Here is a 12,423-nt window from a genome sequence, read left to right as displayed (position 1 = left end):
CATTGATGAATTGCAGTTTAAGTCACTTCCATATTGGCTTCATCAGAGAGATTGGAAGGTTGCCCCTTGGTTAAATCACAACCCAACGGGTTGGCTTCATCGCTTTTTGACCCAAAAAATAACCCATTATTTTTTGTGTACCCTAGAGCCAGGAGTTTTTTGTGTACCCAAACGTACGTGCACGGTTGTCTTGCAAACTATAGTACACAGACGCTCGACACATGCGCATTGCGACAAAATGCAATGCATCTTGTGGCCAATATAATACAATGTCTTGGAGGTGCTTACAGTACACGCACACTCTTCTGATGATGAAAATTGCGTCACGCACACTGTACGCGGACCCTCGTGTGTGTAAAAACGGGACTATACTTTGGCCTTAACACCGAGAAGCTTCAACTTACTCTTCTCATAGAAAAAATAAAAAAAATCTTTATAATACCTCACTTATTTTTATTCTAGACCGCGATACAATTAAAAGGAGACTTTTGCTTGTCCTTTTTCAGACTTACTCTAAAAAAAAAAATTATATTTGTGACCATGCTTGTGAAAACAGCTTTTTTGTGATATACTGTTTTCTACATAAACTTATCCTACATAATGTAAAGAAGATTTACTGAAAATATAACCTTGATATCTTTAACATTGACTGAGTAAGATCAAGTCAAATATTGAAATAAACAAGTAAAATCAAACTTCAATCATTATTAGATGATGAGACTTTAGCCTGAATTTCACAGACAGGGTCACATTTGTCCTTTGGCGTTTCAGAAGAGATCTCAATAATGTCACACGATGTGCACACCATAGAAGACATGGACTAGCTGTTGTTGTTAAGGTCAAGAATGTATCTGGTTTTTGTCCCAGACAGTTTCCTATCAGCTTTAACACAATCACTTGATAGTCCTCCTCTAGCTCAAATGGTAAAACATTGCAAAAGCAGTGCAAAAGATTGTGAACATGTAAACATCGCTTTAAGTTGCTGTGGACGAAAGCGTATGTCCAATTCGTCAATGTAAACGAATGGCCGGCTGGCTTTTTTGGCCTCCCTCCCGTTTCATTGGCCACGGTAGATCTGCTGATATCCTCTCACTACTGTAATGCTTTTAAAAGGTTGCAAATCAACCTCTGAAATGGGACTTGATGTAGAACAGCCAAAAGATTAACTGAAGGAAGAGTCGTTTATTTACTCGGACATAAAAAGCGTGTTTGTTTGTTGTGTTCATCCGTACAGTGACCATGTTTAGCTAGTCACCATTATCACATTTTCATATTTATCCAGCAAAGTATCCATCTGATGTATCACACGGCTGTTTATCTTCTGCTTCCCGTATGATTCATTACCTCATTCTGTTTTTGTGTTATTCTCATTTTTAGACAAGGGGATTTTTCCAAGTCATTTCCTCGTGATGACTGCAGGACCTCTGGATGTAAACACAGACCGTCATCGTGGCTCAAGCTGACGGTAAAACCCCACATGAGCTAGCGGAGCGCTGCCTCCTTATTTGCATCATGAATTAATCCAGCTGTCCAGCTGCCGACCAATCACGTCGTTTGGCAACAGGAAGCTTTCTGATCTCACTGTAGAGTCATTGTTGACATTCAGTTCTGCTCCCAGATGGAAAAACAGTAGTAGAGTCTGAACCAGAATGATGTTTTTTCCTTTTGCCCTCAATAAATACTTCCAATTTAGGATGTTTTGGAGTTTCTGACAGTTTTGATAAAGAGCAAAGCTTTTTTCTTGATTGTTTCGCTTTACAGTAGGTTGCATTGTAAAAGCGTTAAAACTGTAATGTACAAAACTACATAATTTTAAAATTTGCACATTGTGTGTTTATTTATAACGCAAACATTCAAAACAAGTGCAGAAGTACTATAATAAACATTTTCATCACTAATGAGAACATACAAGGTGACAGCTGGCTTTAACGTGACGTCGATCATTTTTAAAGGCTGTGTATACTAAAGCGTTTAAACGCGGCTGAAAAATCCAGACGGACATCGACTGTAGCCGCTTGCTAGCTTTTTGAACGTTGAACGATGCGTCGGTTGGTTGTTGTGATATTTGTCCCACCCCCTCCACTTTGATTGGACAGCCAAGTGAGAAGTAAAATTGATGAGTTATAGACCATTTCATCGGGCCCACGTGCGGTGGCGCAATAAGCGTCTGGCCTGAACTTTACTTTCGGTTTCTGTTTGTTTAATGGTCTGACTATTTGCTGAAACTGAACCTTTAAACAAATACCTTGTCGAAAATAACAAATGTTTTAGGTTCCTATGTAATCTACGTGTTGTTTTTTGCTTGCTATATAAATAAACTGCTTTAAAAGGACTTTGTTGTTATTTATTCTTTGCAGAGTTTACCGGGAAGTTACGTGAGGACCACGAAAGCCACTGTTGTTACTGCTGAAACCGTCTATAAGCATTTCACCCAAAATTTTACATTTTCAACTCTCGACGCTGAGCGCAAAAAGACAGCAGAGTGCGATTGCTTAGTGTGGAGAAAACCCGCCAGCTGCAGTCGGTGTAATCCAAGCGTGCTGCACAAGCCCTGAAAGTGAAGCCAAAACGTCTCGATCGCCCCCCAGTGACTGGTCCCAGTATAGGTCATAATCCCCGCCTCCCTTATGTTATTCAATGGGACTTGATACCAACTAAACAATTTATTACCCTTCAATTATCTTTTTTCCGAAGCTGGTTTCTGTCATATTCTGTAGTTTTATCACGCTGATGTAAATTCAAGTGTTTGTTTTTAAAATAAGTTTATTTTTAGTTAGTTATTCAATGCTATAAAAACAGTGTTGTCACATCATGATTTACAGCTGTGATATGCGCATTATGCGAGGGCGGGGCCTTGATTTTCGCGGCTTTACTTCCTGCTCACTACTGCGCAGGACTGGTCCCGAAAACGCTACTGCGCAGACTCAAGACCCAAGATGTCAGCACCATATCGGGACACTGGCGGCTTCACTTTTCACCAATGGAAGAGAGCGAAAGGGCGTCGTCCATCTTTTGTTACAGTCTATAGTGTAAACGCTTTAGTGTTCACACCCTATTAATCCGTTAAACAGAGGCTTGCACCATAAATGGAGCACTAAGTGGCGATTGTGGTTCATTTTTACACTTACGGGGGGGTCCGCGTACAGCACGCGCACCACAGGATTTTCAAAACCCCATACATTGTACGCGTAGGTAATGCATGCCCATACAGAAGAATGTAGTATGTAGCCCAAGAGACGCGATTGCATTTTGTCGTAATGCGCATGCGGACCGTCTGCGTACATGTAGGAGTCAAATAAACTATGCTTTGCAATAAGCTTATTTATACTTTTACCCAAAAAGTCGTGTGTCATGCGTTTACGGTCGTGCATATAGTGTAGACACTTTTCTGAAACAGCAGTATAGACGAGTATTGTTTTCATTTTAAACGCTGGTTTAATACGAAAATGTAGACAAGACCTAACTGTTTTTAAGGAAACCCTGTAAATTAAATTGTTATTAGTTTATAAAATGCATTATTTTGTTCAAAACCTACAGAAGTGCCGCTCATGGCACAGATTGGCAGGGTCGCATGACAGTGCCAAAGGGGTTTGCTTGCTTGAATTCAATTAGTTTGAATTAAAAGTGACTGTATGTAGTGGGAGTGCTGTCAAACGGATTTGTTTAAAGTCTTTTCAGAAGGTGTTTCCCTGTGCACAGCATGCTCATTAATACACACCCACTAAAACAACATACTGTACTAATAAAGATAAGAAAAAAATAAATAATCACTTATTAACTAGCTAATAGTTGAACAACAGGTAGCATCTCGTCTTTTATGATATTTCTTAAAGTCCTAAAAAGGTACAGTAGATGCATGTGTCCAAGTTAAATTCATCAGTTCAACTAAATTCAGAAGTGCATGGGTACTGTAGCAAAACCATGGTAAATGTGTGGTAACCATGGTTTGCTGTGTAGTAAAACCAGGGATGGGGTGACTCAATGTTTTTTCCTGCCGTACAGTACGCATGCGAAGCAGCATGCCTGCGCAAATATTTTCATTCCTTGTACACGGGAAACCCTTGTATGCATGTTTACAATCTGTCAAATGTTACGCCTAATAAAATGTTTGTTGTTCTCGCGTGTCCCTCATAAGGAACACGTAGGGGAACATCAGTCAAAGGGCGTTTTCCTAACATGGTTAAAGTAAAATCACTGATGGCTCTCATGGATAAAGTCACACCCAGCAGTCAAATATTCATCAGTGTAACAGATGCCAGTGAATGCTGTTGAAGCTGTATGTTCAGGGCTTAAGAAAACTCTACAAAGCATTATTATTGATCCGGGAGGCTGGATGCGGCCATTGGTGTAGAAATACAAATCTTTTATTTAAAGATACGAGTCTTCATGATAGACGATTGATCCGTCTTCAGACACATAAGGTGCTGTGGAGCATTGTAGATGTTTGCGGTATTGATTGGCACCAGCGGCGGGGGTCATAAGCTTCAGTTTTATTTTCCTTCGGGAATCCCATTTAGCTTGAAGCAGCATCAACATTGATGTCTTTTATGTTGAATGTGAATAGATAGGAAGGATATAGTGCGGGTAATGAGGCAAAAAAACTGAAATACTGCTATGGGGTCAAAGGACTGCAGGTCTGTTGACATCAAAAGTGAAAGGAAAAGCTAAACAAATTGCAGACAATAATATTTAATATCAAAGCAAAAAAATACTCCGGCCATTCACGCATTTTGCAATATACAATTTAATTTTAACAAGACCAAATTTAATGAAGAAATAAAGTAGAGACTTTGCTATATTAAGAATATAGATGGTTTCAGCAGCAACAACACAAACAAGCAGCTTTCGTGGTCAACACGTAACTTCCGGTAAACTCCGCTAAGAATAAATAACAACAAAGTCCATTAAAGGGGCCATGGCACAAAGACTTTTTTAAGATGTCAAATAATCCTTTGGTGTCCCCAGAGCACATTTGTAAAGTTTTAGCTCAAAATACCATATAAATAATTTATTATAGCATGTTAAAATTTCCACTTTGTAGGTGTGAGCAAAAATTTAAAATGCAAATGAGCTGATGAAATTAAAACACTGATCACAATGATGGTGGTTTGTTGCAATTAAAACTCAATTGTAATTTTCTCTGCACTGTTTGTAAGTGCTGTGGTTGCATATTGCAGAGTAAGGTGTGTTATTATTATAATAAGAGCTCCTTATGACATCATAAAGAGGGCCAAATTTCAACGACATATTTTCTCATGTGCTTGTAGAGAATGGTTTACCAAAACTAAGTTACTGGGTTGATCTTTTTCACATTTTCTAGGTTGATAGAAGCACTGGGGATCCAATCATAGCACTTAAAGTCAGATTTTCATGCCATGGCCCCTTTAAACGTAGTTTATTTATATAACAAGCAAAATTAACAACACGTAGATTACATAGGAAACCAAAACATTTGTTATTTTCGACAAGGTATTTGTTTAAGAGTTTAGTTTCAGCAACTAGTCATACCATTAAACAAACATAAACCGGAAGCAAAGTTCGCACCAGACGCCCATCGCGTCACCACACGCGCGCCTGATGAAATGGTCTATAGACCGCACGTGCAGTGACGCGACACGCGCCCGGCCCGAACCCCACCTCCGATTCACCATGCTTGTTCTATAAATAAACTACTTTAAAAGGACTTCGTTATCATTCAATCTCCGCAGAGTCCACCGGAAGCCACGTGATGACCACGAAAGCCGCGTGTTTATGTTGTTCATCCTGGCTTCATCCAGATTAACTTAACTTTGTGTTCTTACTGTCAGCTACAATTATTTTATCTACTTATTTTATTTTTACATTGCATTTGGTAAAAGTATTTATCCAAAGCGACTTGCATTGTATTACAAGGGATACGTGTTTTATCAGGGCTAAACCAATGATTTTTTGCACTACTAATGCAACACTTTAATTAAAAACTGTATTTATGTAGGCATAGATGAATAATAAAAGTTGTGTACATGATAATGACATATCATGATCCTCCTCCTCATGTAAACCTTGTGCATCGAAAAGACCGCTGGAAAACAGACCAATCTCAACATAACACCGACTGTGACGTTACAGTCCAGATGTACACCCCCAACATTATATTACACAATCTCCAAACAATTGATTATTCCTCAAAATCTATATCTTCACCCGATAAAGACTCAAATATAAGATCTGTTTACACACACAGAGCTACTGAAGGAGCTGCTCTGAGAAACAGCCAATCAGAGCAGAGCTCAACATTATTATTCATGACGCATAGGTAAAGGCAAATCCTAGGGTTGTAAATGGACATGTAAAACTGTCTCTGGATCATTCTTGCACTTAATAAAGCCACAAACCTTGTAGATGTCAGAGAACAATTTAAACAGATAATTTAAATATTATTCTTTTGTTTGCTGTATTTACTCTTATGGTTAAGAAGGACTAGTGTGGTTATTATTGCAGTGTGACACAGATGCTAATCCTCAGTGTGTCAGTGAGGTGTTGAGCTCGCAGTCATGTTAAAGTTTATGACAGAGAGGATCAGGGTGCGATTTGTGAAAAAAACAGAGGGGGGGATGTTTTCATAGGCGTCGATTTTGGCGACGGTGGGTACCCACCATATTTCGTCATGAGTCATTTTGTACCCACCACTAGTTTTAACTTTTTTGACTGTTTTCAGTGGTTATGAAGAGCAATATGAGAGAGAAATTTGGTAATCATTGTCCGACCTAACAAAAATCCATTATAATATTATTATTATTATGTTTTATATATTTCTAATTAAAATATTTCTAATATTCAGAAATGCGCTCTCCGCTCACGACCTCTGATCGGAACAAACCCGAACTTCACTGTCTGCTGAACTTGTGCAGAAACATAAAAATATAACCAGCTTTTCAAAATGGTTTTAAAACTAAACATTTATACTATTTTAGCACAAATTATGAGCTTATTGACGATTTTTTATAATTCTTGACATAATGCGTCTCTGTCCACAGCACATTTCAAAACATTTTAATTCATAAAAATAAATCATGAGAACATGAACTCATCACTGCATTTGCAGGAATTGTAAAATCTTTTTTCTTATTAATGAAGCAGCCTAACGCAATATTTTTACTCTAATAGCTTATCATTCCTCACACATATAAACTGTGATCATGCACAACGAAAAAACATGCAAGAATTAAATCTTGAATGGCAAAACTATATGGCACAACGTAGTGTCAACTTAAACATAAATATGAACAATGTATTGATTGCAAAGTTAAACCATTACAGTAGAAACTGTTTTAATGCTGCTTTTAAAGTCATAACATTAACTTTACACCGCGATGCTGAGCTACAGTGAAATGATAGAGAAGTCAGAGTCACTTTTCAGCCTCATTTCAGCCTCATTTGCGCAAACTGGACGCGCCCGCGCCTCGCTAAACGCCTCATCGGCATGTATCATGTGTAACTTCGGCCATTCTCAGTGGTGTGACTGGGACACCAACTCTGCTTGTCATCAAGTGTTGATAGGCTATTACTCGTGAGGTGTAACCAATCAGATAGCGCCGTGGGCGGGACAATGAGCAAGTCTGCAGAGTGGTGAATACAGAGAGGCTGCGCGGCAGCTGTATCATCAGAGCCAGCCAAAGTAGCGCATTTTAAAACAAAATTGACTTTAATCAAACCACGGATCCGTGATAAGTTTTGTGATCCGTCTCGCCACTAGTGTAGTAGCACTGATCACTTTGAGGGGGGGATAAATTTATCCCCACCGGGGATAAAAATAATTAAGCAGAGGCAGGGATACATTGACCAGAAAGGGGGAAATCCCACGCATCCCCCCCGGCAAATCGCACCCTGGAGAGGATCATTCACACCCCAGATGATCCACACATGAGTTGGGCTCACATGCCTGCCAGACATACTGGGATTGTCACTGAAGAGCTGAACTTCCAACTATGTGCTTCTGTTTCAAACTCACCTAAACTGCGTAGAAACTTTCAGCACATTAGTAGATGCAGGGCACGTGTTACACATTGACTTGAGATCTTATTTATTAATAAAGTATTAAAGGAATAGTCTACTCATTTTCAATATTAAAATATGTTATTACCTTAACTAAGAATTGTTGATACATTCCTCTATCATCTGTGTGCGTGCGTAAGCGCTGGAGCGCGCTGCGACGCTTCGATAGCATTTAGCTTAGCCCCATTCATTCAATGGTACCATTTAGAGATAAAGTTAGAAGTGACCAAACACATCAAAGTTTTTCCTATTTAAGACGAGTAGTTATACGAGCAAGTTTGGTGGTACAAAATAAAACGTAGCGCTTTTCTAAGCGGATTTAAAAGAGGAACTATATTTTATGGCGTAATAGCACTTTTGGGAGTACAGGAGTAAAATATGCGTTTTACACTGCTGTTCATGGTATTATTGCAAATTCTTTACCTAATGTCAAACTCATGCTCTTATATACTTTTTTCTTATTTTTAGTGCCTAAATATTAGCGCTGGGCAAAGATTAATCGCATATAAAATAAAAGTGATTTTTTGCATAATATATGAGTGTGTGCAATTATTATGTATATATATATATATATATATATATATATATATATATATATATATATATATATATATATATATATATATATATATATATATATATATATATATATATATAAATACACATACATTCATATATGTATTTAAGAAACATTTACATGTGTATATATATTTATTAATATTTTTATATATTCTATATGATATATACATTAAAAAATATATATAAATAAAATATTTCTGAAATAAATATATGTATGTGCTTGTGTTTAAATATACATAATAATTACAAACCATTGACGCTTCGGCTTAGGGTTAGATTTGGTGTTTGCGTTAGGATGTCACTTTAAGTATTGGTTTATACCTTTTTTCATGATTTATTTTTTATATTTTATGATTTTTAAACTATTGTGGCCTGGCATTAGAGTTGGGTTTGGGTAAGGATGTAATTTTATGTAAATCTAACCCTAAACCGAAGCGATAATAGTAAGAAAATAGGACAAAACAGTTGAGTAACAAATACGTGACAGTGACACGGAAAACACTCACAAATTACGTGACTATAGACCATTTCAAAAGATGTAAACAACACTGGTCCAGAAACACTTATCCCAACGTTTATCTAGTGTTAAAAAACTGAAACAGGAAGTGCTTCTGGACCAGTGTTGTTTACATCTTTTGAAATGGTCTATAATTCCTGATACTGGGTTGCTTTTTTTACAATGTTGCATTGTTTCAAAGCAGCTTCACATGATAGACAAAGAAACAAAACCACAGAAAATGGGAAAACTTTTAAATATATATATATAGTAGTATAGCTGCTGCCAGTCATTTGACCTTTTTTTTTATTGAGACATTATTATCTCCTATGACACCCAATTGGAGACTTGTGACACGTTTATGAAATGACTACAATTGCTGAATATTTGTGTTTATTGTCAACACATAAATATTTTTTCTCAGACAAATCTTATAGGCAGGAGATACAAAGCAGAAGTCTTCATTTCCTTTCCATTGAATCTCATTGTTGACCAGGAGAAAGGATTGAAATATTCAATAGATCTCACTTCTGCTTCTGTTCTAATTCTGTCTCATCATTGTCTTTAAATTCCTGTCCATTAACAACAGGTACAAACAGACAGCCACAATGCTTTTCTATGAATAGCAGGTCTAATTACACACACGACTACAGATTTAGTAGTTCCCCTTCTTCCTGTTATCCACCGACCTCTTTCCTCCCACCCATTCGCTTTCCTACATAACAGCACAACCCTTCGGAAAACACAGAACGGAACAATGACGTATAGAGCGCTGGATATTAAGCCCGTCTGTGTTCGCAATCGTGGTTGTGGACGTCACAACAGGAACACGGCACACAAACGTGATGCATCAACACACAGGAGTGCTTCTGTTTACTTACTGGTCACGTGGAGGATGCACATTAATCAAGAGGGTTAACAGGACTGGAAACGAACGCATTGTTGACGGGACCTTGGCATTGACTGGGATGGAGATTGAAACTTGATCCGTTAGCAGACGTCATGGATGATCACTGCGTCTCCGTCTCTTTTCAAACAAATCCACCATCAACATCTCCGTCATTTATGTTCTGCTACTGACCTCACGGTTACTAAGAAATAAAACAAAACAGACAGCGGGTGATTAAAAATGGCTTTGCTTTTAATAAATGCCCCATATGTACTGTAATACCTGTATGCCATGTCCCCGGGAATTATGATACCTGTGTAAATAAATTCAGATGGCTGCTGTGCCAAATCTATTTTAGATATCCAACCCAATGGCACGGGAAAAATTAACTATTTTACGAAGTATGAATTTGCACAATGTGAATCATACAATAGCGAGAAAAGAAAAGCATGAATTAAAGAAGCCCCACCCCCAAACCCAACTTAAACGGATTGTACACTTTTATACGTAGTAGCCAACTAAAATATTTACGAATTGCCATGTGTTAAGATTTAGGTCAGTCATTATAGAGAGACTTTGTGTATCTGTGCGTACCATGTAATTGTGTGATAATCTCAGTTGGTTAAGCATTGCTTTAGTATATTAGCAACACAAAAGGTCATGGGGTTCGATTCCCAGTGAACACACATACTGATAAATCCTATACTTTGTAATGCACTGTGTGATCTGCCAAATGCATAAATATTATAAAATATGCATGTATCATATAACAACATATTCAAGGCACCAAAGCATTCAACCATCAACTCGTATTTCTATACAGTCTTACAAGGTTTCGTGATATAGTCACGTAATTTTTTGATTCTTTTTTCTTGATATTATCACAAATTTCCACATTTTATTGTGATCGTATAACGAATTCCTGTTTTAATGTGATAGTCACGTATTGGTTACTCAACTGCTTTTTCTTATTTTCAAACCATTGTCGCTTCGGTTTAGGGTTAAATTTGGTGCTTGCATTAGAATGTCACTTTATATATTGGTTTATACTATTTTTTCTGATTAATTTTTTTTTATATGTCGCCTAAACCTAACCCTAAACCGAAGCGACAATGGTAAGAAAATAGGATAAAACAGTTGAGTAACCAATACGTGACAATGACACATAAACAGAAATTCGTTATACGATCACGAAAAAACATGGAAATTCGTGATAATATCACAAAAAAATAATAAAAAAATTACGTGACTATATAACGAAATATTTTTTGAGACTGGGCTGCATATTTGGGTGGTAAAAACTTGCAACCCTGCACTCAAAATAAAATTAAAATGCTGTCGTAAAATAAAATTTCGTACCTAAAGAGTGAATTTTAGTACTTTACTTGTTAAGCTGGTGTAGCAGGCTGGTTTTAGAGGGGTCTTTGCAAGTTTTTTTTTAGCTTAACCAGCTTTGGCATGCTGGGAAAACCAACTAAAACCAACAACCTCCATGTTAAACCTGCTAAGGCCAGCCAACCAGCTTAGCCAAGCTGGTTTAAACTGGTTAGTCAGCACTCTGACCAGCTAAAAAGTGTCCAAAATGCCTCTAAAACCAGCATGCTACACCAGCTTAAACCAGTCTGGGAGAAGAGCTAAAACCAGGCAACCAGCTTTTCAGTAGGGATCTCTACCTAAATGGTACATATTAGGACCTTTTAAAGGGGAACTGACCAAGTGACAGCTGTTGTATAGAAATTCCTATTAAACAATTGACCTGGTGAAAGTCCCAAATTGTAAAGGACTCTCTGATAGCTGGATAGAAAGGTTTAAGCAGAGATGGTTACATGTTAGTTTATCTGCAGGTACTTGTAAGTTATGTCATTCAGTTGAGCAGCTGGAGTGAAGTAAGGTTATGTGGCTTTAGCTCTGGGGTTCGTTCTTCACGTACTTGAACATTTAACCTCATTTACGCTTATAGCAAGTTTGATCAGATTCCACATTCCCAACATTTTCCAACAGATCTGCAGAAAACGACAGCTATAAGGGTGATTCTCATGAAAACTTGGTTTTAAAAATGTCAAGCATGAAAATGTAAAAATTGCTTAAATTTACTTTTTTTCCCACCAGACATTGAAAAACAAAGTCTGGAGTAAATGGGAACATTAATATAAAAACTTTTACTTATCATTTAACACTTTTTGTAACATAATTTTAAAAATTAGTCGTAAAAAATCTCATTACCGCAACAGTCAGAAAACATCAACACTGACATATTATCAAAATGACATGACAAACCTGAAAGAACATAATTTGGAGATTCTGCACATGCATTTAAAATCAAAGTATTATGCTTCTATTAATTAAATTAACATTTAATAAGCATCTGTTGCGGTAATGATAATCAAAATGTCATGTAAGCATTCTAACAAGACAATATTTCAAT

General features: G+C 37.2%; 2 long non-coding RNA genes across 2 annotated transcripts in view; one reads left to right on the top strand and one right to left on the bottom strand.

The window, feature by feature from the left end:
* LOC141363996 (uncharacterized) overlaps positions 1-1,693 on the top strand; it is a 75,404-nt gene extending 73,711 nt beyond the window's left edge. Inside the window, exon 2 of the long non-coding RNA XR_012369750.1 lies at positions 1,378-1,693. This is a non-coding gene — a long non-coding RNA (uncharacterized lncRNA). The remainder of the gene's footprint in view (positions 1-1,377) is intronic.
* The window catches only part of LOC129413880 (uncharacterized), a 130,850-nt gene that overhangs the window by 2,400 nt on the left and 116,027 nt on the right, over positions 1-12,423 (bottom strand). Inside the window, exon 3 of the long non-coding RNA XR_008634147.2 lies at positions 9,991-10,200. This is a non-coding gene — a long non-coding RNA (uncharacterized lncRNA). The remainder of the gene's footprint in view (positions 1-9,990; positions 10,201-12,423) is intronic.

The sequence above is a fragment of the Misgurnus anguillicaudatus genome, chromosome 5 (genome assembly GCF_027580225.2).
Source record: "Misgurnus anguillicaudatus chromosome 5, ASM2758022v2, whole genome shotgun sequence".
Lineage (NCBI taxonomy): Eukaryota > Metazoa > Chordata > Actinopteri > Cypriniformes > Cobitidae > Misgurnus > Misgurnus anguillicaudatus.
The sequence above is the reverse complement of the archived record's forward strand: the minus strand, read 5'-3'. Positions and strand labels throughout refer to the sequence as shown.